The 26,408-nt window shown below is 50.2% G+C and overlaps 1 long non-coding RNA gene across 1 annotated transcript in view; it reads left to right on the top strand.

The window, feature by feature from the left end:
• Positions 1-26,408, top strand: part of LOC308057950 — a 336,360-nt gene that overhangs the window by 100,398 nt on the left and 209,554 nt on the right. The window lies entirely within an intron of this gene.

Genomic DNA, 26,408 nt, shown 5'->3' with positions numbered 1-26,408 from the left:
AACAGTCTGGAGAAACGGGGAAAAAAACCATACAAAGATAAAGAGCAGCCAAGATGCACTTTTATAAAATGCACATTGGGGCCTCTTCCAGATCTCAGAATGACTTTCAATATTGCTTTGCATGACTATTAGACCAAGGCCTAAAGTGCCGTGATAGCTTCTGCTTGCCGGGGCATGGTAAGATCACTCAAACGAGCGACAAGGTAACAAGTAAACACCAAAGGCAATAGCGGAGCTTACCGTTTCCCTCCACTGGCGACCAGCTGTGCAGTAAACCAGCTTAACCAGCCTCCCTAAGAATGGCTCTAAAGTCGCTGAAAAGGAAAAAAAAGAAGGTAAGTCCTTAGCCTGGATGTAAAGGCACCATCTTGGCTCCCAGGCAGGTGGCACTGATGGCCCAGCAGGGTCATGTCCCCACGTTCCAGGAAAGATAAAAAAAGTGCAGGACATGTTTGTGGGGTGGGTTTGATGCATCCTTTCCGTTTGCTGAAAGCCTGAGGAAGGATGTATTCCACGGTAGGACCGGTGGCACTTTAGACCTGAGGTTAAAATAGTGCTGCACTTCAGTGACGCTCCCCAAGCTGCTTTCACCACCAAAGAGAAAAAGATTTGCTCTCTCCAGTATGGTGGGAATGATACCATAAAGTCGGTCAGGGAGAAAAACCCTCTAAGACTTGCTTGCAAGTTTCAGAAGGCCGGCATTCTTTATGGCAGTGCTGGGAGCACGGGGGAATGTTTCCTCTGAGCGTGCTCACCCAGTTCCTCGAGGGTACGCACTATGGACAGCAGAGCACTTGCACACTCATAGCGCATTACACATGCATTTTCAGTCAGGCACGGGATGGGTTACAAGTTGCTTGCTTTAATGCAAACGAGCACACACCCTCAGACAGCACTGCTGAGGTTTTTTACTAGCTCCCCGTGCTCCCCAGGCGGGGCCTTGCCCTCTCTCGGGGGGCTATCTGAGTCAGAGGTCACGATCTCCCCCCACAACAATTACCTTTGTCCGAATTCCAACCAACATTCTGCGGATCGCAGCACTCTATCGGCTTGTCTCCTCCTGCGACCACAACGTCCTCACCCAGAGGCTCTTTCTGCATCACCGAAGAGAACGCAGATCTTTCCCCCATGCATTCTTTGTTCCCCATCCTTCCCAAGGCTGACTCCCTGGATGAGAGGTCCCTTAATTCGTCACTTCTAACAGCTTTAGAGAGTCAGCTTGGCCTAACCTTTGTGCGCAGGTGTGTTTAACGTAGAGCTACACACCAAATCAGAGCGTGGCAACTGGGGAGCTCAGACATCTTGTCCCTTTGCCGAGCCAGCAGCTTCCCCTTAGCAGAATCCCTGGACATAAATGTATATACAGTGGAATCTATACAGTGGCATCAAACGTCCCGCCAGACACCACATCCGTCCCTAAAATCCTTCCCCCCAAACAACCCTGAAAGACTTCCCTTGACACCCTCCTCCACCCCAGGCTGTTCCTGAAATCATCCCCCACCTCCACCTCCCCGCCCTGGCCCTAAAACCTGTTCCCCCAGACCCTGGTGCAGCCCTCCCCCACCCTCGGTCCGTCCCTAAAATCCTTTCCCCAGATCCTCAGTCCTTCCCTAAAGGCCTTCATCAAACCTCCCGTCCGTCCCTAAAACCCTTCCCCCAGGCTCCCCACTCTGTTCTCTAAATAACACACACACCCTCCACACCCCCCCACCCACACCCCCCACACCCCCATACCCAGGTTTACCAATACACACACACCCGCCTCCTCAAACGTCCCCCACCCCCCATACACCCACTCCCACAAACACACATCCTTGCCCCACCCCCCACCCCCACACACCCCGCTCCACCCCTAAACACCTTCATCGATTCCCACCCGTCCCTCCCTAAACCCCTTCCCCCCGCCCCCTCCCCTGCCCCCGTCCCTCTGTCCCTGGCATGGCCCAACTGCCCAGCACCACCAGACCACTCTGGCCCAAACACCATAAGGCAATGGTTCCCACCTGACAATAGCAAGTCGAGGAACATTTTTTTTTTTCCTAAATAGAGAGAGTTTTACTTCGTACGCTGCCGACTACGCCGAATTATGTTTTGCTGGCTGACTGGATACACAGCAAAGCTGAACTCCACATCAAATATAATCAAATCTATCAAGTATATCAAATAATGGAATATATCAAATGCAGTTTCTTATATTGCAATAAGAGAAAATAGCATGCAATATGATAAAAGGAACCAGTAGCAGTTACTGTGAGCGATATGATAAAAGAGCAATAGGAGCGAAGCATCCATTTGTTATCCCAAAGTGTTAACGTGACTAAGGAAAGGAGACATCACCAATTCCCACCCCAACAACACCCAGGCCCACCCTTCGGCTGGGAGCCCCCTTGCAGCCAGTGCCAGGAGTCTCTCGGGAACTGGGAAATTCCCCTGGGGAAGGTACCAGGAAGGAATTCTCTCGCTGCTTCCCACCGTGCATGGTAGCCATGTGAGGCACAGCACAAGAGTTCTGCTCCCTGCTTTCTCTGGTGAGGAAATTGACACAGCACATTTACACCCATACAGAACCAAAAAACATGGCTTGGGAAAGTGCAGGGCTGCTCCCCTGGAGAGGGTTCGAGGAAGGAATTCTCTTGCTGCTTCTCACCCTGCCCTGGCAGCCGTGTCAGGCACAGCAGAAAAGTTCTGCTCCCTGCTTTCTGTGGTCAGAAAACTGACCTCTTTTCCTTGGCAATAATGCACAGCCCAAAAAACTCACCTTGGCAAAGTGCAGCAGTGCTCCCCTGGAGAAGGTTCCAGGAAGGAATTCTCTGGCTGCTTCTCACCCTGCCCTGGCAGCCATGTCAGGCACAGCACAAAAGTTCTGCTCCCTGCTTTCCGTGGTGAGCAAAATTAATCCTTCAGCGTTGCAGTCGTTAAGAGCCCAAAAAAGTCACTTTGGGAAAGTACAGCACTCCTCCCATAAAGAAGGTACCAGGAAAAAATTCTCTTTTTGTTCTCACCCTGCCCTGGAAGCCATGTGAGGAAGAGCACCAAACTTCTTCTCCCTGCTTTCTGTGCTGAGAACATTGACACAAACCTTGTGCACTCATGCAGAGCTAAAAGAAAAAGTATCTCTTAAGAAAGTGCAGCACAGCTCCCCTGGAGAAGGTTCCAGAAACGAATTCTCTTGCTGCTTCTCACCCTGCCCTGGCACCCATGTGAGGCACAGCACAAAAGTGCTGCTTCCTGCTTCCTGTGGTGAGAAAATTGACCAAAACCTTGTGCACTCATGCTGAACCAGAGCTCACTTTGTGAAAGTGCAGCACTATTCCCCTGGAGAAGGTGCCAGGCAGGAATTCTCTTGCTGTTTCTCACTCTGTCCTTGCAGCCATGTGAGGCACAGCACAAATGTACTGCTCCCTAATAGCTGTGTTCTGAAAATTAACCCCTCACATTTGCAATCCCATAGAGCCAAAAAACCCCTCACCTTGACAAGTGCAGCACTGCTCCCCTGGAGAAGGTTCCAGGAAGAAACTCTCTTGCTGTTTCTCACCATGCCCTGGCCGCCATGTGAGGCACAGCACAAAAGTGCTGCTCCCTGCTTTCTAAAGTTGGCAAAATTGACCGTTTATAGTTCTACTCATGTAGAGACAGGACTTTCTTATTCAAAAGCAAAACCCAAAAAGCCACGTAGCCGTGGGAAACCCTTTATCCTTCCGTGTGGCTGGTGACTTCCCATGGCTCTTCCGCAAGGCAGGAGAAACAACCATGAATTTGGAAGCCCACGTAAATTCAAGTACACTTAATCCTCTGACAGTCACTGCTTATGGGCCAGCAGTCCTCTCACCCCTCCACAGATCTGCCTCTTAGTCCTCTAGCAGTCATCCTCCATGGAGGGACCACAAGTCCTCCATACCTACCTACCAACTCACCAGAAATGAGTCAGACCACGCCAGAAGTGACACTGCCTGACCTGCAGGAGATATATTAGGCCTGTAACGATGGTTTCAAGACAGAAAAAACCACCACCATCCACCAGCCCAGCAGAAAAACAACCAGAAGAAACATCATACACAAACCAAAGGCCCCCATCCAAACCCCACAAAGGCAAAATAGCTGAAAAAAGGCACTCTCCACAAAAAAAACAACCACACAGATCGCAAGACAAGATAAAAATGCCATAACCCTAGGAACACAGGGCCAACAAACACAGGTTCTGTCCATAACAGTAACACACTTTGACACTAACTCGCTTGACCTCTGGCATACCATAACCTTGTTGCCCCCAAACCACAGCACATTGTAGCCCTAAGGCAACACAAAATGGAACGCAAAGTCCCTGAAGATCTCTGCCAGGGCAAAAGCAAAGCACAGAGCCACACGGGAGGGTGGCGTTGGAAGGGACCCATGGAGGTCCTCTGGGCCAAGCCCTCTGCTCCAGCACGCTCTCCTAGAGCAGGTCGCAGAGAACTGTGTGCCCTTGGCCTTTGAAGATCTCCAAGGACAGAGGCTGCACAACCTCCTTGAACAACCTTTGCCAGCGTTTGACCGCTCTGAGGGGGAAAATTTGCCATTTCTATCTCTCATTTCACTGTACCACATTCCAGAACAGCCATGACATTACAAGCTCAGGCTTGAAAGCCAGTGCTGTGGCTGGCCTGAAATTCTGTCCCCCTTTTTTTCATCCACTAGTAGCTAAAGGAGGACAAAGAAGGATTTCTTTCAAAGGAGAACTTCTCTTTTCCTCTGTCCTACTTCTCTACCAGTGATCTGGATTCTGAGTGCTGCGCCACTGTCCTAATGGCTGGGAGAGGGATACTTCTCGTAGGGCAGGGAGGAGGTGACAGTGGAGATCATCAGGCTGGGGAAGCTGAAGGAAAACGCAAGCAACTGGAGTTGCCTGGAGCAAGAGTGGCCAGCTTCAGAGCTAGGTCACCTCGTGTCCTCAGCTCCCATGCAGGAGCTGAACCACACACACGGACTGCAAAGCAGTGTGGCCCATAGAAAAAAACCTGCTTTTGGCTCGGGATCGCCCAGGGGCATTTAACTGCAATTCCACCCTTGTCAGCAGGAAGGAAACATGCCCTGCAAGCACACACTGAGGCATGACACCTTCACCGGGGCTAAAGGGTACCTCAGGAGACCTGCATGGGACCCCCCAGCACCTGGATTGCTGGCTGGAGGATGGGTAGGTCAAAGGACCCTGACGGGAGCCCTGCAGGCTCCATACATTGGATCAACGGGCACCTTCCCTTGTCACACAGAGCATCCTCTCGGATGCTCTGCACAGTTTCTGGTAGATGTCTGGAGAAGAGCTTCTCCGCAGCCCTCTCCCATGGGCTTGCTCACCCCCGGAGCCCTTCCCAAGCACAGCCCCATCAGGTGGATGCAGCTGGCGATGCAGGGAAGAACAAGCAGCAGGCACCACAGTCAGCACTGCGGGAAAGCTGGGACCCCAGACACCCACTCAGGCTCCCCAATCCCAGCCTGGCCCACAAGAGTGCCTTTATATCCCTTTCCCACAAGTGCTGAATTCCCCTTCCAGCATTAGCCACTGGACCCACGCTGCTTCTTGCTGCGGTGTACAACAGCCAACAGAGAACTTGCTACACGTCTCTGATTTCCTGCATTTTTCCTGAAAAGGGCGGGTGTGTAACTCTCTGAATGGCTTCTATTTGAAGCAAGGCATTGCTTAGGGTCAACAGTGAAACGAGACACGGGCCATCAAAAGCCGACTACGGGTCCCTTCTTTGCCATGGTCATGGCCTACCCCACAGACTCGCCCCTGGCCGTGTTGGCCACCGGCTGGGTGAAGGTCATGGCTAACAGGGCAGGGGCTCCTGGGTGGTGCTCATCCAGCCCTGATTGCCAAGGGTGAAGCCTTAACACCCAGGTGGGATAAAGCCTTCCCAAGCAAGGGTGGTGCTCCAGGGGCACCACAATTCCTGCTGAAGCTCACCACACATTTCATTTCCCTGTGGCGCCTGGCAGGACACGAGCGGCTCTTGACTGCTGCTAGTCCCCCCGTCTTTTGGTAAAAATGGAAGTTTTTCCTCCCGGTGGGCCTGCTCCAATTCCAGCGCCTTGGGGCCTGAGGCCTAGCACGGCCTGGTTGCCAGAGGCCTTCCAACCGCTAGGCCGGCCTCCACCAAGAGGAGTCTGCCTCTAGCCACAATGGCCATCTCTAGGAAAAACAGCTTCTTTTATTGAGCAGGACCCTGTCAAAAAGCCAGGTGAAAGCGTTGGCCGCAGGCGCAGGGAGGTGGTCCCTGCCCCCTGCCCTGTCCTGCTCGGGGCTCCCCCGGGCGGGGCAGGCCCGGCCATACTGGAGAGGGCCCCAGCCCCGCCCCCCCAGGCTCCGCCCACTTTCCGTTGGGCTCAGACCGTTGGTCACGGGGAGCCCACGGCCACCACAGGCAGCACGGCAGAGCTGTGCTGGCACGCAGCGGCGCTGGCAGGAGGCAGCCTCTGGCCCAGGAGCGCTGCCACAGCACCAGCACCCCGCTTCCCAGCCTCCCCGTCGCCGGCTGGGCCCCCTCCTCGGTGCACGGCCAGGGCCCTCCTCTCCCGGGCAGGATGGGCCAGGCCTGCTGCTTCTGCAGCTCCAGGTGGGCTCCCCCCGGGCTCGGGGACACACGGGCACAGCTGGGCCACGCAGCACTGACGTTGCTCATGCCCGCCACGCTCTGCTCTGCAGGGAGGCTCTCAGCGATGCCGAGCCGGCGCTGAGCGCAGACGTGCGGCTGACCCGGGGCCGCAAGAGGAGCGAGAGGCGCCTGCTCCTCCTCCACAAGGAACTGGTGGTCGCCAAGTTGCGGTAAGACCCTCAGAGCCCAGATCCTTGCCCCCAGCCCCGGCCCAGGGACACCCTGGCACCAGCCCCAGGCCCCGGCCCCTCGGTGCTGGAGGCACCAATGTCGGTCCCAAGGCCAGGTGGGGGACAGGGCTCTGCGCGTGGGGACCCAGCCCAAGGAGCCCCCCTCCAGCTCAGTGCCCGCCTCTGCTCTCTGCAGACATGGCACCAGCCTGCGCCCACAGCTCTGCCTGGCCCTGGACCAGCTGTGGGTGCTCAGCAGCGGGAAGGAGGCTGCGGGGCAGGATGGACAGGAGGAGGAGGAGCAAGGCACCGATGAGGACAGCACCTCTGTCATCCTCGCCTGGCCTACCGGCTCCTGCATCGCCACTTTTGGGTGAGTCGTGGTCGGGCAGGAGAGCTTCCCAGCCGTGCCCACGCCATCCCGTGAATACTGGCCTCTGCCTTGCGTGCAGAGCCTGGGCAGGGAGCAGGCAGCTCGGTGGCAGGGAGGGAGGGATGGGGGATGTTTCCCCATCCTGCATCCCCTGGTCACCTTTTGGTCCCCAGAAGGGAAGGGCAAATACAGCTGCTCGGGCAGGACAGAGCGACCCAGGGCTTGGACAGCGCCTCTGTCCTGCCCCACGGGGCAGGGCTGTGCAGGCACCCACCTTTGCCCAGGGCTGGGGGCAGCAGGGCCTGACGCTGTCTCCCCTCTCTTTCTGCAGCTCCCAGGCACTGAAGGAGCTGTGGGTGGCCACGCTGCTGGGGTAAGCCGGGGACGTGCTCCAGGAGAAGCTGGGCCCACGGGGGAACACAGCCCCCAGCTGGGGAAGGTGCCCCTGGGACTGAAGGCAGCTCTCGGGCACAGCTGCCTGACAAGAGACAAGAGACGGCTTGGGGCTCACCCAGCTCTCTCCCTCTCCCTTCCCGGTGCACAGGACACCAGAAAGACGCACGGGAGCCCGCGTCACCCGTCTCACATCCATCAAGCTCCTGGAGAAGGAGCTGAGTCGCCGCCACGCCGTGAGTGTCTCTCTGCTCTGGGCCCTGTCCCCAAGCACTGCTCCTGCAGCCGAGCAGCAGACCCATGGCTGCTCACCTTCTTCCCCTCCTTCTCTCCCGCCCAGTGGAGGACAGTGCGCGCCAGGAGCCTGGAGAGGCTGATGGAGGCACAGGCAGAGGTGAGAATGGCTGCCTTTCACCCATCTCTGGCTGTGCTGGGATGTGCAGCGAGTGGGGTGACCATGTGCAGGAGGGCGGGGGTTCCCACAGTACCGCTCCGCAGCAGAGGGGGTTGGGGAGACACCAGGAACGCTGGTACGTACTGGCTGGCTGGCGGAGCTGGGACGAAACCTGCCGCACGGGGCAGAGAGCCTGGGAGGGCAGAGGGTCCCAGCTCTGCCATGCTCAGGCTGCTGGCTCCGGGGGGCAGCTCGCCGCTGGCCCTTTCTGCTGCGGGGCTGCTGTCCAAGCGCAGCCTGATTCTTGGTTCTTGCAGGCTCATCCCAAGCAAGGGCCTGCGACGGCCCCATCTGCAAACGCAGGAGGACTTTGCCACGAGCCAGGTGAGTTTGGGAAAGAAAGGCAACCTCCTGCAATGGATTGAACTGTGCTCACTTGTCCCCTGAGTGTCGCCATGCAGGTTGGGCACCGCACGGGAGGACAACACCTGGACTGGCAAGGACACCAGCTGGAGAGCGGCCGCTGCATGAGCTTCTGCAGGACACAGAGCCTCTGCGGCTGCCCACAGCTTGCAGGAGGGCAGGGCAAGGGCTGGGACAGGCTGTCCTGGTGGCACACCAGCTCTCGGCAGCCTCCAAGCCACAGCTCCTGAGCCAAAGCCACGGTTCCAGCTGCTGGCTCCCTGCCTGTCCTGCCGCACTACACAGCATCGTGCTGCGGGCAGGACAGAGCAGGGCAGGGCAGGCTCTGGGACCGCTGGCCTGGGGTTCTCCGTTGATGGCGTCTTACTCTGTTTTCCTTTGCAGCAGGAGGGAGCAGCAGCAGCAGCAGGAGGAGGATGGGGCTGCCCTGGCCCTTTGCTCTACGGCGCACCCCGGCCGCTGCCCAGGCACCAGGGCAGGCGGGCTCCGGCTGCAGCAAGGCGCTCTTTGGGCAGCCCCTGGCAGCCCTCTGTGGGGAGGACAACACGCTGCCCCGGCCCATCCAGGTAAGCCAGCCTGCACACGGGGTCCCCAGCCCCCCACTCAGTCCACAGGCAGCGTCCCCTGGCTCCAGGTACTGGGGAATTGGGCTCTCTGCCCGTGGCTCACGCTTCTCTGCTCCCAGCCCCTTTGCAGGGGGACAGAGCCCAGTCTGGGGAAGAGCTCTGGCCACGGCCACCGCTGCTGCAGGGCAGCTCCTCAGCCAAGCCACTGTCCTGCATCTCTTGCAGGAGCTGCTGGCTGTCCTGCACCAGGAAGGACCGACGACGGAGGGGATATTCCGCAGAGCTGCCAGCGGCACGGAACTTCGGCAGCTACGCGAGGCCCTGGACCGCGGCACGGAAGTCGATGTGGGAAGCCAGCCTGCACTGCTGCTGGCCGTCATCTTGAAGGTGAGCGCTTCTGAGCTGCAGCTGGAGGAGCTCCTGGCTGGCCTGCAGCGTTCAAAGGCTCACCTGCAGCCCTTGGCATTGCAGGAATTCCTGCGAAGCATCCCCACCAAGCTCCTCGTCATCGACCTCTACGAGGACTGGATGGCAGCCATGGAGAGGGCCAGCAAGCAGGCCAAGGTGGAGGAGCTGAAAGCGTAAGTGTGGGCAGCAGCCTGCCTGTTGAGCAGGGACCGGGAGAGTTCTGGGACCTGCCTGCAAAGCATGGGTTCCTCAGAAAGCTGTCTTTTCGGGCAGCTGCCAAGCTGTGCAACACGGCTGCTGGCTCCCACCCGCCTGGGGCCAGCTGCAGGCACGGCTTGTGGGCACCCTCTGCTTCATCAGCCTTGTCTTCCTCTTCCCTCAGGGTGGCTGACAAGTTGCCTGTGGCCAATCTCCTCCTCCTGAAGCGGCTGATGGCCCTGCTGCAGCACATCGGCAACAACGCAGCCACCAGCAGAATGAGCTGCAGCAACCTGGCCATCTGCGTCGGGCCCAACCTGCTGAGCCCACCCAACGAGGACCTGCTCCCGCTGCAGGCCATGCTGGCAGTGACCGAGAAGGTACGCCCTACCCAGCAGCCGGCTGCTGCCTTCCCGGCCCATCGGAGCTTGGCTGTTGAGAGGTCCCTGGCTGCCTCCTCCCTTGAGCCAGGGCTGGTGGGCTGGGTGCCTGGAAGAGCAACCCCCAGCCGCAGCCACCTGCGCAGACAAAGGGTCAGCAGCGGGAAAGGCTGCTTGACACGTCTGCAGGCACCTGGCTTGAGACCAAGGCTTTCATGTCTGCAGGTGAACGTGCTGGTGGAGTTCCTGATTGAAAACTGCGGGGACATCTTTGGGGGGGAGGTGGCCGGCCTCTCCCCTCCATCAGCCGAGGAGGTGCCAGCACCCATGGACAGGCGCACAGGTAGGAGGAGGGGCTGAGGCTTGTCACAGACACTGGGGCTTGGGATGCCAGAAACCTCAACGTTGAGGAGACAAGCGGTGTAGGGCTTGGCTGGGCTTTGCTTGAGATGTTCTTGACTTCCAAGAAGTCACGCTGCTGCACGTGCTTTTGCTTTCCAGAGCTGCAGCACGAAGAGCAAAGTGGCCCTGCAGGCACAGCAGACACCCAGCGTCCAGCAAAAGCCTTTCTGGATGCAGACGCCTCTCTGCTGGACATCAAAAGAGGAGCTGGGGGAGACACAGGGTCAGGGCCCAAAGCGGCAGAGGTACGGCAGCTCCACAGACACTGGGACAACATGTCTCAAGTGGGACAGTAATTTCCCAGGAGGCCAAGTAGCTGCTGGGCCTCCTCCTGGCAGCTGCTCTCTTGTGCCTTTGGGGCTCCTCCTCTCCCCCCAGAGTGGTACGTGTTAAGGAAAACTGGAAAGGCTGTTTCTGGAATGCATTTCATTAAGTATGATCTGCTTCATCAAACAAAACATACCTACAAAATACCCACAAAAGGACAGAAGGGAGTAGCTGTCACCTTGAGAGGGCTTTTGCTCAAATCCTACTCCGTCGCAGCTTCATCAAGTCTAGGCTGCATTGGCCGGACTGTGCAAAATGGGCATGATGCAAACCAGCATCTCCTCTGTAGAGCTAAGATGGCAATTTGGCAGTCAGGCCCTCACTACCCCAGGCCGTTACTTGCCACCCGTTACCTCCCAAATTTCTGGTTTAGGCACCTCCAGATTTGCCTCCAGCCACCCCCGAGGGCACGGAAGAGTCCCTGGCATGCCTGCAAAAACTGACCAGCCTGCCCCAGGAAACCAGGTAGGAAGAGCTCCCCTTGCCTGACCTGAGAGCTCACTGCAGGGGCCTGGGGCTTTCCCCATCTCATCACGCTGTGGGATGGAAAGTTTTTCAGGATCCCACCAGGAGAAGGAAAACTCGAGGAAAAGAAAGAGAAAAGAAATCTGGGCAGAGGAGAGGGACAGCACAGCAAAAATAAAACGGAGAAGAGAGGAACTCATTTTGCTGACCCAAACCTGAGAAAATGCAGGAAGGTGCAGCACGTCAGGAAGGCCAGGTGCGTACCAGGCGCTGCTGCCCATCTTTCCCGAGTCTGAACACGGCCCTAAGTCAGCCCAGCTGGCTGGCAAGGGCCGGCGAGGGCTGGTGCTGAGCAGGGTTTGGGATGAGCCCCACGGCAGCTCCCCAGGGGCTCCCCGTCGAGCCCTGCTGTGTGGCACAGGGGCACTGTCAGCATCCCTGCGCACGCACAGCTCCCTAGGGACATCACCCCTGGGGAGAAGGCCCCTAGTGGAGGCCAGCAAGAGCTCTCCCTTCTGGGTCATGAGGAATTCCTCAGAAACAGTGTCCTCCAAAGAAGGGGGAACCAAATCCTGCCTCTTCCTGCCTCTGGGGGCTTATCAGAGCTTTCTGACTCTGTCGTTGCAGGTGCTGACTGATTTTCACCGGCTGAACCGCTGTGACTCCTGGGCCCTCGCAGCTGGTGTTGACAATAAAAGAATCTTTTCCCTCTCCTGACTGTGTCTGCCATCGTGTCTTCCGGAGTGGGGAGCTCTTGTGCTGGGAAGGACCCTGGGAAGGGGAGGAGTTTGGGATCGTCCCTTGCCCCAGCACCCTTTCCAGCGGGCATCGGGGCTGAGTTGAGGGCCTTTAGGAGGAAAAGCAAAGCACAGAGCCACACGGGAGGGTGGGGTTGGAAGGGACCCATGGAGGTCCTCTGGGCCAAGCCCTCTGCTCCAGCACGCTCACCTACAGCAGGTTGCAGAGGACTGTGTGCCCTTGGCCTTTGAAGATCTGCAAGGACAGAGAGCCCACAACCTCCTTGGACAACCTTTGCCAGCATGGGACCACCCTGAGAGGGAACATTTGCCATTTCAATCTCTTCTTTCACTGTACACATTCCAGAACAGCCATGACATGACCAGCTCAGGCTTGAAACCAAGTGCTGTGGCCGGCCTTCAGGGCCAGCAGGGACTGGGGGCCAGAGGGGAAGTGTTTTAGGGACGGACCGTGGGGGCCGGAGGGAGGGTTTGAGGGACGGACGCCAAGGAAGGCCTCATCCCTGCAGAGATGGCTCAGGCCCGGGGCCTGTCTTAAGGTTCAGTCTTAGTGTTAGGTCTTAAGGTTATATCTTAGGGTTAAGTCTTAGGCTTCATTCTTAGGGTTAGGTTTTAAGGTTAAGTCTTCAGGTTAAGTCTTAAAATTTATCTTAGGGATAAGTCTTTGGGTTAAGTCTTAATATTTAAGTGTTAAGGCTAAGCCTTAGGGTTAAGTCTTTAGGTCAAGTCTTAAGGTTAAGTCTTAAAGTTAACTCTGAAGTTTAAGACTTATGGATTGAGTCTTAGGGTTTAGTATAAAGTTTAATTCTTAAGTTTAAGTCTCAGGGTTAACTCTTAGAGTTAAGTCTTGGGCATAAGTCTTGGGTTAAGTCGTAAGGTTGTGTCTTAAGGTTCAGTCTTAATGTTAAGTCTTAAGGTTAAATCTTAGGGTTCCGTCTTAGGGTTAATTTTTATGGTGAAGTCTTAAGGTAAAATATTAGGGTTAAGTCTCAGGGTTGAGTCTTAAGGTTGAGTTTTCGGGTTAAGTCTTAGGATTATTTCTTACGTTTAAGTCTTAGGGTTATGACATAGGGTTAACTCTTATGGTTATGTCAGGGTTAATTCTCAGGGTTAAGTCTTAAGGTTTAACCTTAAGTTTAAGTCATAGGCTTAAGTCTTAAGGTTAAGTCTTTAGTGTAAATGTTAAGGTTAAGTTTTAAGGTTAAGTCTTAAGGTTAAGTCTTGGGGTTAAGTCTTAATGGTACATCTTAAAGTTAATCTTACCATTAAGTCTTAGGGTTAAATCTCAGGGTTATGTCTCAAGGTTAAGTCTCAGGGTTAATTCCTAAGGTTGTGTCTTTAAGGTTCAGTCTTATGGTTAAGTCTTAAAGGTTAAGTCAATGCTTAATGTTAAGTCTTAAGGATTAGTCTTAGGGTTAAGTCTATAGTTTAATGCTTAAGTTTAAGTCTTAGGGTTAACCCTTAGAGTTAAGTCTTGGGGATAAGTCTTAGGGATAACTCTTTGGGTTAAGTCTTAAAATTTAAGTCTTAGGGTTATGACTTAGGGTTAAGTTTTAAGGTTATGTCTTAGGGTTAATTCTCAGGGTTAAGTCTTTAACTTAAGTCTTAAAGTTGAGCCTTAAGTTTAAGTCATAAGGTTAAGTCTTAGGGTGAAGTCTTAGGGTTAAATCATGAGTGTAAATCTTAAGGTTAAGTTTTAAGGTTAAATCTTAGGGTTCAGTCTTAGGGTTAAGTTTTAAGGGTAAGTCTTCAGGTTAAGTCTTAAAATTTATCTTAAGGATAATTCATTGGGTTAAGTCTTAATATTTAAGTGTTAAGGTTAACTCTTAGGGTTAAGTCTTAAGGACAAGTCTTAAGCTTAAATCTTAGGGTTAAGTCTTAATGTTAAGTCTTAACGTTAACTCTTAAGTTTAAGTCTTATGGATTGAGTCTTAGGGTTAAGTATAAAGCTTAATTCCTGAGTATAAGTCTTAGGGTTAATGCTTAGAGTTAAGTCTTGGGCATAAGTCTTAGGGTTAAGTCTTAAGGTTAAGTCTTAGGTTTAAGTCTCAGTGTTAAGACTAAGGGTTACATCTTTGGGTTAAGCCTTAAAATTTAACTCTTACGGTTAATTCTAAGGTTAAGCCTTAAAGTTAAGTCTTAAGGTTGAGCCTTAAGTATAAGTCATAGGGTTAAGTCTTAGGGTTAAGTCTTACAGGTTAAGTCTTAGGGTTAAGTTTTTAGTGTAAATCTTAAGTATACGTTTTAAGGTTAAGTCTTAAGGTTAAGTCTTGAGGTTAAGTCTTAATGGTACATTTTAAAGTTAAGTCTGAGCATTAAGACTTAGGGTTAAATCCCAGGGTTAAATCTCACGGTAAAGTCTCAAGGTTAAGTCTCAGGGTTAAGTCGTCTGGTTGTGTCTTAGGGTTCGGTCTTAGGGTTAAGTGTTAAAGTTAAACTTTAGGTTAAGTCTTAGGATTAAGTCTCAGGGTCAAGTCTCAGGATTATGTCTTAGGGTAAAGTCTAGAGTTAAGTCTTAATGTTAAGTCTTAAATTTAAGTCTTCAGGTTAAGTCTTAAGTTTACATCTTATAGACTGAGTCTTAGGGTTAAATCTTAACTTTAAGTCTTAGAGTTAAGTCTGAAGTGTTAAGTCTTGCGGATAAGTCTTAGGGTTAAGTCTCAGGGTTAAGTCTCAAGGTTAAGTCTCAAGGATAAGTCTCAGGGTTATGTCTTAGGTTTAAATCTTAAGGTTTTGTTTTAAAGTTGAGTCTTATGGTTAAATCTCAGGGTTAAGTCTTAATGTTAACTCTTAAGGTTAAGTCTTAGGGTTAAGCCTTAGAAGTATGTATTTAGGTTTAAGCCTTAGAAGTATGTCTTGGGAATAAGTCATATGGCTAAGTCTCAGGATTAAGTCTCAAGGTTAAGTCTCAAGGATAAGTCTCAGGGTTATGTCTTAAGTTTAAATCTTAAGGTTTTGTTTTAAAGTTGAGTCTTATGGTTAAATCTCAGGGTTAAGTCTTCATGTTAACTCTTAAGGTTGAGCCTTAAGGTTAAGTCTTAGGGTTAAGCCTCAGAAGTATGTCTTGGGGATAAGTCATAGGGCTAAGTCTCAGGATTAAGTCTCAAGGTTAAGTCTCAAGGATAAGTCTCAGGGCTACGTTTTAGGGTTACGTCTTAAGGTTAAATCTTAGGTTTAAGTCTCCGTTTTAAGTTTTAGGGATAAGTCTTATGGATAAGTCTCACGGTTAAGTCTAAGGGTTGAGACTTAAGGTTAAAACTTAACCTTAAGTCTAATGGTTCAATCTTAATGTTAAATCTGAAGTTTAAGTCTTATGGTGAAGTATTAAGGTTAAGTCTGAGATTTAAGTCTCAGGGTTCAGTCTCAGGGTTAATCTTAGGATTTAAGTCTTAAGTTTAAGTCTTAAGTTTAAGTCTTAGGGTGTAAGTCTTAATATTAACTTTTAAATGTAAGTCTTAAGGTTAAGGCCCAACATTAAATCTTAAGCTTAAGTCTTAGGGTTAACTCTCAGGGTTAAATCTTAAGGTTGAGTCATAAGTCTTAGAGATAGGTCTTAGGCTTAAGGCATAGGCATACGTCATAGGGTGAAGTCTTAAGGTTATCTCTTAAAATTCAGACTTAGGGTTAGGTCATACCTACCATAGGGTTAGGTAATGACTAGTAATTCAAAAACAGCCATGCAATTGTCCATGTTCCAGAAACACGTCTGTTCTGGCTGTTGCAAAGGCCCCAGCAATGTCCATAACTTACAGCCAATTAAATTCTTCTGTAAAATTTGTGTTAGTTTCCAATGAAGAATTAACGGGACGTATGAAAAATGGTAAACAGCTTCTGAAGTGCTGCTTCTTTGTGTCTTGCAGATGAGTAATACTGCAGCATTACACTGAGGCCAATAAGGTGCTCCCCTTCCATCTTCCCAAGCTGGGAACTATTCTCTACAGGATAGTATCAAAGTATACGCACATTTTAAAGTTAGGAGAAACACTCTGAGTTATTAACAACTAATGTTTTTTCTCATATTACAGCAGTTATCCAGCTAGAGAGCACAGTGTAAGGTTTAAAACCACTATTTCACAAGAAAGTACATCTAAACATACCTTAATAAGCTGTGCCAGAGAAAGAGGTGCGGAAGAGTCGCCAATCTATTCAGAAAAATTAAACACATATTTAAGTTCTACATACACCCCTACTGCTGTATGAAAGCCCGCACTATATCCTCTGAGTGCCACTTAAAAGAGCCACCTCCAAGCCAGTGGAATTTGGATTTGTTCAGAACAAAGTACAAACCTTAAAGGGCTGAAGTATGCCTGCGTTGTTAATGAGAAGAAACTAAAGTAACCAACCCCTCTTGAGATCAATCTATCGCTCAGGATACTTCAGAGGGGGACCCTTGTCAAATGCTCACAACTGCTTAAAAGACGGAGGGTCAAGGAAGCTGTCCATTTTCAGCTCAAAAGGATCTAAAAAAAATATTTCCGTTTATTTGAGAAGGAAGTGTCACTACAGGAAACTTTGTCAGTGCAGTTTATAAATTAATCAGTTAATAGCTCAACATTTTCTAAATGCACACAGGTATGGTTCATGAACGCAGTATAGTTTTTGCGCTGTCTTTCATTTACTTTCATTAGACCCCAAGTTCATGAATTTCTAGATTAAGTTATCCTAAGAGCTTACAAAGTGATCAGATCCCGTGACCTAGAGCTCGTGTAATGCATCACACCATTCGAGTGAAGAAAAAGCAGTTATACTTACAGATGAAAAGCAAACACCACCGCAAAGTAATGTTTGTACTATGAGGGCTATTTTGAAATGCATCGTTGCACGTAGCATTCCACCCAAGGGCCAAATGGAGATCTAGGCCATTACCAGTCAAGTATCTCCTCGAGTTACTTATTCATGTCTTAGCAGCAGAACGACAGTGTTTTCTGAACTGAAGAAAAATGCTGCCCCTTTTCCAAATGTAAATTCAAAGTGGTGGTGTACTGAAGAGTGGCACCAAGTTCAGTGGTGCAAACCTTGAACCTGCAAGCTCTAAAAATGAGCCTACATTATCTGTACAACACACAGTCATACAAGAAATATTCTAGCCTAGTCAGTACGAAATGCAATGCCTTACTAGGCACAAATACCATTATTCACATTAGAACCGCGCAAATGTTGGCATTGCTCAGTTTTCACTATGCTGAATCAAATACACTGGATTTACGGCATACACTGTGTTTCACTGGAAAATATGTTTCTATATATATCTTACAAATATTCTATATAAAACATTTATATTTTATATATATAAAAGAATTAGTACAAGGCTACATTTCTTAGACTTAGGTGCAGCATGTAGAAAAAAGTTTCAGCTTGTGTCTTTACATACCTCTTTTGATGTTCTACTCGCTGGCTCAGTTTGAGTTCTAGAAGAAGAAAAAAAGATGATCAGAACTTAAAATAAAGCACTCGTAACCAACATAAAGCCGTGAAAACAGTTTATAAAACCTGAACACCAAAACACTGTGTTCTGATAGTCTTATGAATACGGAAATTTATTTCTATACATAAAGTGTGCTCTCCTGGTACATTCAGTGCAACTGAAATAAAACCCCAAATCCCATTCCTTCTTTGTCCCCAATTACTCTAAGATACAGAATACAGCAGTGCAAGAAGAAGTCCTCACATATTTTCTTTCTGCTCTCTAAGTCTCAAAACTGTGAAGACTGTGCTACAGTTTTCGGTTCTTAAATAGTCAGCCATCCAAATATGAAGGCACCTTCAGGCAATCTGCATAGCCCCACTATCACAAACAGGTACCAGATAGAGCACTTTGGTTTCTACACTCCCCTGACAAAACAAGAACAGTTGTCTGTAGAAAAGTGTTTCTTTGTGGAAGCCCAAGCACTGTGTTCAGGTACCTACTATCCTCTAGCCTAAAGTGACTACCAATAGCAGTAGAAACATCACCTGAAAGCAGTTCCAAGGATTTTCTGTGGTCGAGGAGGCCTGTGTTAAAAAAATAAGAAAAAAAGCCTGGATTACCAGAATTTGCTTTAGGATCATCTTGAACATGCTACAATATTTTAGGAAACACTTATGACACACAAGCCCTTGCCGAGATTCCACATACTCATTGGTCTGTACCTGCATGCTACTCATGAATCAAACATGCAACCGTCCATCAGTTAACAAACAATTCATACATCATCCAAAGCGTCCCACGAGCAGAGGCAACCCAAAGGCTGCTGTGCCGGTCCTGCACAAATAGAAAGGCTCATTCTTCCTGCCACTGCTACACCACCACCAGGCTCGCAAGTACAGCCACGTACCTCCTGAACATGAGGAAGTGCTTTAGATTACCACACCAGGGTTTCTCCATCCATTTGCCTTGAGGAAGATACTACAAGGTGACTAACGCATTTCTGAAGGCCTCTCCACCGTGACACCATGCGTTCAGCATTCCCAAACACTAACGACTCTACCAGTTGTTTCCACAAGGTTTCCAGCTGAAGGAATAGAAAGCTAACCTGCCCAATCCATTTGCAACTTTAGGAGAGCAGCGGCATTCATCCCTTACCCCCACGTGCAGGTATTTCTTGGATCTTTGATGCTAGTGGCACCTAGCCTCTCATTTTAGGGCAGCATTCCAACACCAGGAGAGGGTGCCATCCAACCAGAAATGGAGGCTATATTGACAAGACAGCACTAAGCATCCCCACCTAAATTAACCCCCCAAACCAGGCCATGTTTAGAAGCACAGTGCTGTGGCATCCAGAAAGTCTTGGTAGCGCCTGAAAGCACTGCAACACCTCCTGCAGTAATATGCCCAAAGCTTACAGGGGAGCCACATAAATTCAGGGGGTTTTGCTTGCAGATGCTTCATGGGTACTAGGATGCTGCTGTACTGTTTGTTTGAGACACGCTGTAACGCGCCAGTACACTCTATTTATTGAGAACTAACATTAGAAAGACATGGCAAAACCACAAGTCAATAATATCTACTAACGGTGGAGGAGAGGTCTGTCTTGAAGAAGCCTTGAAAACATGAGCATTCAAACCATGCTGATGCAGCTGATACAGAACTGAACTGTACGAATACATCGATGACAGCGATAATGCTGTAGTCAGGCTTACATTTGAGTATCTGCAATTGTAATCAGATTCTCTGTCCTCCATAAATCTGAGGAATACAGCAGTAATACCTGGAGCACAGAGAGCAGCTTAGGGTGAAATCAAACTTAGAAAGGTAACTACTAACATTTGGGAAAGTGCTCAACTGCTTTCTGAGCTTCAGGTTTGGAAAAGATCAACTGTTCCTTCACCGTCCTGGCACAAAAGGCAATACGCTTTAGGATGTTGTTCTTTTTCTCTTGCCCGACATAGACATTGTCTTTAGGAATCTAATAGGAAGCACTTAAGAATGAAACTTCTTGTTTGCACGGTTTGCCAGCTGGCCACTCTCAGTCTTTCCTCTGGAGACAGTATGCAGCCCACACACACACCCCGCTTTGGGGTGTAAGAATACCCTGCCCCCCTCCCCCAAACAAAGGAAGCAGGCAAACACGGAGACTCGGACTGCTGGCAGATGGGAACAAATCACCAGTTCACACTGCAATGTGTCTCTCCGTTTACTCTAAAAGCAATACAAGCAAAAGCATACAATAAGGGATCTCTCTGCATAGAGGAAACAGGATGGAGAACTTGACTCTCAGAAAAACCAAGCCCAAGAACAAACCCAATTCAAACATCTCAACAGTTACCACTGTTGGAGCTTGAATGCCACGTCCCAGCGGGCTGAAAAATCTAAGTCTGCTTTGGGACAGATACATTCAAATCTGCCCTGCCACAACAAAAGTTAACAGCAGCTTTAACAAGAAAGATACACCCTGAATGCCTCCGTAAACCAACAGCCACAAAGAAGGTGAACACACTGAAACCCCTCCCAAAGAACACAACGCGTTATGGCTACTTACCCAAGGTCTGTTTTGCCGGTAGCTTTAACTCCTCTAACAGGGACTCCCCTAACAGTTACCGATGAGTTCCCCGGAATCAGGGCATTATCATCTGTGTATTCTGGAAACAACATCAATACAGAGAAAGCATCAGTCAGTTTGTAAGAGTGATATTAACATGTCGTCACGTAGCACTTCAGGGAATCCCTTTACAGATAGAAAAGCAACATTTTACACACAGCGTCATGCTTTCATCATCTCACGGTACCTTTCCAGAAATCTTCAGGTCTGATAGTCAAACACAAGCAGCAAAATCTTTCCCATTTTTTTGGAATCGTTTCAACGCCAACAGCAAAATGGTCTCTAAAGTCACTAAGCAGTGTCTGCTAAAGCATGAGGTTCTTTCCTGATCTAACTTTCATTGCTTTTGCTCCTGTTAGCTTACAAAACCCTAGAACATGTCTCCATAATAGCGAGCACGGAAGAGGACACCCCCACCCTGCCTCCCACCTTTTCAAACACATCCCAACCATCCATTTTGCCTTCCCACCATCTTCAAAAAGAGTCCACCATCTCTTTTTTTTCCCCCCAGTGATGTTTAAAATCCTGTTTACTTTCAGCTTCTATTAGCATTGCTTCTATTACGAGATTTCTGTGATCACGCGGCCCGGAAAAATCTGAACAATTGGCCATCTTCACTCAAGGTTCACTGAAGGGTCTTTCCAAGATCATGTCACCATTTAGTCAGGACTCCTGCACCAAGTTATAAAACCCACGACCGTATCTCCACAGGGAAGATCTCCAAGAACCCCCTTTAGGCAGAACATCCTGGCCGAGTTCTTTCCTTCATCTTCTGAAGGTGACTTTAGGCACGCAGATGCTGTTCAACAAAAACGGAAATTCACGGTTATGTATAAAACCCCAAAATCTGGCAGACACGTGTATGACACTGAAATGTATTCCTTAGCTTTGCTCTGACAACCACTGGGGGATTTTTGCATTTCCACAGGGAAGACACCCTTACAGAAGTTCCAGTAAGTATCTGTGTCACAACCTGTACATCTGCCTCTACCTGCATGTCTATCTCTACCGCCGTGTGACACGCGACCCCGTAACACCCCCAAGACCCCTAACACCGTGCTGTTAAGTCTCCTCACAGATACTCTCCTGAACATACTTTACCTATCTGTAGGTAAACAGCGTGTTTAGGTCCAACCACTGGAAAGGCTGGGGCCAAAGTTACAGTTACCACATGTGGCAGGCATGTCATCCTGTTTAAGTTTTAATACAACAAACAGGAAGAGGGAAAACACCTATGAGTACACATTGTAAAGAAAAGACTGTTGAGAGAATGTCACAGAACCACAGGAAAAAAAGAAAAAAACAAAACAAAACACCCGGTAAAATTTGAATGTTTAAGGAATGGAAATGGTTTCCAAGTCTTTTTATTTCTGTCATATCCCAAAGTCTTTAATCACATGCAAGCTTTGCCAGATGGTAGATTACCAAACTGAGACAGCACGCTAAGTAATACGAAACCATTACCGTCTCTGAGAATCAAGCACCATTTCTGAGATTCAAAAGAACTTAGGGCTTCTCGAAGAACATTTTTAGGTATATTCACCATAAGTGATCTGCCATAAAACTTCAGTATTGCCCTGACACCGTCTAACACGCAGTACCAGGAAAAAAATGCACCGTTTGAAAGAAAAGAAGAAATGATGCCCAATAGCATCTGAATGAAAATGTCTTTGGTGTAGCAAAGAAGCTGTATTGGCAAGAAATGCCAAGTATACTTTAGACAGAACGCTCGTCTACAAGATGGCTTTCCAGGGTCTGCATAGATTCCCACTCACAGATACACTCTTGATCCCAAACGTTGCTACTGAGCAGTTTCTGCAACAGCCAAGCACCACTTTTCCAATGCGGTGGAGTAAAAGTAGCTGAAGACAAATTTCAGTCACCAAACCCACTTTTTTCCCCTTCAAATTAGCCATCCACTCCTTTTCTATCACGTTCAGCCTTCTCTGCCGGCTTTCAAAGAAATCTGGCAGGTTTGTGATTACAAGGCATTGTCCCACATTTCCTTATCGTTTTACCTAGAAGGGTCCCAGAAACCAAACCCCTTCCACGCGCGGTGTCGCACACGGACCCCGTACGCTGCTGTGCCTGGCTGCGCACACAGCCCTGACGCCAGCTGCCAGCGCACAACCACGGAAGAGCAGCTCTGAGGCCCCAGCACAAGTCACCGCTGCCGGCCGCGGCCCAACCGCCTCACTGGCCACCTGCGCCACCGCCAGCCGGCCGGTCCCCGCATCCCGCGCCCGCTGCCCCCACGCACCTTCCATGGTCTGGGCGTTGGTGACCTGCAGGTCGCAGTGAGTTGCCTTCAGCCTCTCGCGGCCCATGATCTGGCGCCTGAGGTCCTGTCACCGCCAGGCTTTCAACACCTGCTCTCCCCTCCTGTACCCCCCAGGCCTGTCCCCACCTACTGTCCCCTCCTGTCACCCTCCAGGCTGCCATTGCCTGCTGTCCCCTCCTGTCACCCCCGGGCTGTCACTACCTGGTGACATAAGCTACATAAGATAAAAAAGAAAATAAGAAAAAAAAAAAACCAAAACGAAAACCTGCTTTGGTGAACACCAAAACACCCGTGACTTTCTCAGACTCTTCACTACCCCACATGTGAGTCAAGGGACAGGGTCTCCTAAAGGCTCTTTTGCGGGCACTTCCTGAAGACACCCCCATCCCCCACCCCCCACCCCACCCTGCTTTTCTACAAGTGCACAAAGAGGTTAAGAAGAGTTTCATGTCTAAGTTAAAGGAGGCAGTTTCTGAAATTAGCTTAGGTGAAAAAAACAAGGTGGTGTATTCATGGATTTTCTCCTCTGCAAAGCCATGAAGAAAACATGAAACGCACTCCCCAAAGGCAAAGGAGCAAACTGAGGGAGAGCAGCTCATTGGCACCTTTCAGAGCTTCAACAGTCTGGAGAAATGGGGAAAAAAACCATACAAAGATAAAGAGCAGCCAAGATGCACTTTTATAAAATGCACATTGGGGCCTGTTCCAGATCTCAGAATGACTTTCAATATTGCTTTGCATGACTATTAGACCAAGGCCTAAAGTGCCGTGATAGCTTCTGCTTGCCGGGGCATGGTAAGATCACTCAAACGAGCGACAAGGTAACAAGTAAACACCAAAGGCAATAGCGGAGCTTACCGTTTCCCTCCACTGGCGACCAGCTGTGCAGTAAACCAGCTTAACCAGCCTCCCTAAGAATGGCTCTAAAGTCGCTGAAAAGGAAAAAAAAGAAGGTAAGTCCTTAGCCTGGATGTAAAGGCACCATCTTGGCTCCCAGGCAGGTGGCACTGATGGCCCAGCAGGGTCATGTCCCCACGTTCCAGGAAAGATAAAAAAAGTGCAGGACATGTTTGTGGGGTGGGTTTGATGCATCCTTTCCGTTTGCTGAAAGCCTGAGGAAGGATGTATTCCACGGTAGGACCGGTGGCACTTTAAACCTGAGGTTAAAAAAGTGCTGCACTTCAGTGACGCTCCCCAAGCTGCTTTCACCACCAAAGAGAAAAAGATTTGCTCTCTCCAGTATGGTGGGAATGATACCATAAAGTCGGTCAGGGAGAAAAACCCTCTAAGACTTGCTTGCAAGTTTCAGAAGGCCGGCATTCTTTATGGCAGTGCTGGGAGCACGGGGGAATGTTTCCTCTGAGCGTGCTCACCCAGTTCCTCGAGGGTACGCACTATGGACAGCAGAGCACTTGCACACTCATAGCGCATTACACACGCATTTTCAGTCAGGCACGGGATGGGTTACAAGTTGCTTGCTTTAATGCAAACGAGCACACACCCTCAGACAGCACTGCTGAGGTTTTTTACTAGCTCCCCGTGCTCCCCAGGCGGGGCCTTGCCCTCTCTCGGGGGGCTATCTGAGTCAGAGGTCACGATCTCCCCCCACAACAATTACCTTTGTCCGAATTCCAACCAACATTCTGCGGATCGCAGCACTCTATCGGCTTGTCTCCTCCTGCGACCACAACGTCCTCACCCAGAGGCTCTTTCTGCATCACCGAAGAGAACGCAGATCTTTCCCCCATGCATTCTTTGTTCCCCATCCTTCCCAAGGCTGACTCCCTGGATGAGAGGTCCCTTAATTCGTCACTTCTAACAGCTTTAGAGAGTCAGCTTGGCCTAACCTTTGTGCGCAGGTGTGTTTAACGTAGAGCTACACACCAAATCAGAGCGTGGCAACTGGGGAGCTCAGACATCTTGTCCCTTTGCCGAGCCAGCAGCTTCCCCTTAGCAGAATCCCTGGACATAAATGTATATACAGTGGAATCTATACAGTGGCATCAAACGTCCCGCCAGACACCACATCCGTCCCTAAAATCCTTCCCCCCAAACAACCCTGAAAGACTTCCCTTGACACCCTCCTCCACCCCAGGCTGTTCCTGAAATCATCCCCCACCTCCACCTCCCCGCCCTGGCCCTAAAACCTGTTCCCCCAGACCCTGGTGCAGCCCTCCCCCACCCTCGGTCCGTCCCTAAAATCCTTCCCCCAGATCCCCGGTCCTTCCCTAAAGGCCTTCATCAAACCTCCCGTCCGTCCCTAAAACCCTTCCCCCAGGCTCCCCACTCTGTTCTCTAAATAACACACACACCCTCCACACCCCCCCACCCACACCCCCCACACCCCCATACCCAGGTTTACCAATACACACACACCCGCCTCCTCAAACCTCCCCCACCCCCCATACACCCACTCCCACAAACACACATCCTTGCCCCACCCCCCACCCCCACACACCCCGCTCCACCCCTAAACACCTTCATCGATTCCCACCCGTCCCTCCCTAAACCCCTTCCCCCCCTCCCCTGCCCCCGCCCCTCTGTCCCTGGCATGGCCCAACTGCCCAGCACCACCAGACCACTCTGGCCCAAACACCATAAGGCAATGGTTCCCACCTGACAATAGCAAGTCGAGGAACATTTTTTTTTTTCCTAAACAGAGAGAGTTTTACTTCGTACGCTGCCGACTACGCCGAATTATGTTTTGCTGGCTGACTGGATACACAGCAAAGCTGAACTCCACATCAAATATAATCAAATCTATCAAGTATATCAAATAATGGAATATATCAAATGCAGTTTCTTATATTGCAATAAAAGCAAATAGCATGCAATATGATAAAAGGAACCAGTAGCAGTTACTGTGAGCGATATGATAAAAGAGCAATAGGAGCGAAGCATCCATTTGTTATCCCAAAGTGTTAACGTGACTAAGGAAAGGAGACATCACCAATTCCCACCCCAACAACACCCAGGCCCACCCTTCGGCTGGGAGCCCCCTTGCAGCCAGTGCCAGGAGTCTCTCGGGAACTGGGAAATTCCCCTGGGGAAGGTACCAGGAAGGAATTCTCTCGCTGCTTCCCACCGTGCATGGTAGCCATGTGAGGCACAGCACAAGAGTTCTGCTCCCTGCTTTCTCTGGTGAGGAAATTGACACAGCACATTTACACCCATACAGAACCAAAAAACATGGCTTGGGAAAGTGCAGGGCTGCTCCCCTGGAGAGGGTTCGAGGAAGGAATTCTCTTGCTGCTTCTCACCCTGCCCTGGCAGCCGTGTCAGGCACAGCAGAAAAGTTCTGCTCCCTGCTTTCTGTGGTCAGAAAACTGACCTCTTTTCCTTGGCAATAATGCACAGCCCAAAAAACTCACCTTGGCAAAGTGCAGCAGTGCTCCCCTGGAGAAGGTTCCAGGAAGGAATTCTCTGGCTGCTTCTCACCCTGCCCTGGCAGCCATGTCAGGCACAGCACAAAAGTTCTGCTCCCTGCTTTCCGTGGTGAGCAAAATTAATCCTTCAGCGTTGCAGTCGTTAAGAGCCCAAAAAAGTCACTTTGGGAAAGTACAGCACTCCTCCCATAAAGAAGGTACCAGGAAAAAATTCTCTTTTTGTTCTCACCCTGCCCTGGAAGCCATGTGAGGAAGAGCACCAAACTTCTTCTCCCTGCTTTCTGTGCTGAGAACATTGACACAAACCTTGTGCACTCATGCAGAGCTAAAAGAAAAAGTATCTCTTAAGAAAGGGCAGCACAGCTCCCCTGGAGAAGGTTCCAGAAACAAATTCTCTTGCTGCTTCTCACCCTGCCCTGGCACCCATGTGAGGCACAGCACAAAAGTGCTGCTTCCTGCTTCCTGTGGTGAGAAAATTGACCAAAACCTTGTGCACTCATGCTGAACCAGAGCTCACTTTGTGAAAGTGCAGCACTATTCCCCTGGAGAAGGTGCCAGGCAGGAATTCTCTTGCTGTTTCTCACTCTGTCCTTGCAGCCATGTGAGGCACAGCACAAATGTACTGCTCCCTAATAGCTGTGTTCTGAAAATTAACCCCTCACATTTGCAATCGCATAGAGCCAAAAAACCCCTCACCTTGACAAGTGCAGCACTGCTCCCCTGGAGAAGGTTCCAGGAAGAAACTCTCTTGCTGTTTCTCACCATGCCCTGGCCGCCATGTGAGGCACAGCACAAAAGTGCTGCTCCCTGCTTTCTAAAGTTGGCAAAATTGACCGT

The sequence above is a fragment of the Falco punctatus genome (assembly GCF_963210335.1).
Source record: "Falco punctatus genome assembly, contig: scaffold_27, whole genome shotgun sequence".
Classification (NCBI taxonomy): domain Eukaryota; kingdom Metazoa; phylum Chordata; class Aves; order Falconiformes; family Falconidae; genus Falco; species Falco punctatus.
The sequence above is the reverse complement of the archived record's forward strand: the minus strand, read 5'-3'. Positions and strand labels throughout refer to the sequence as shown.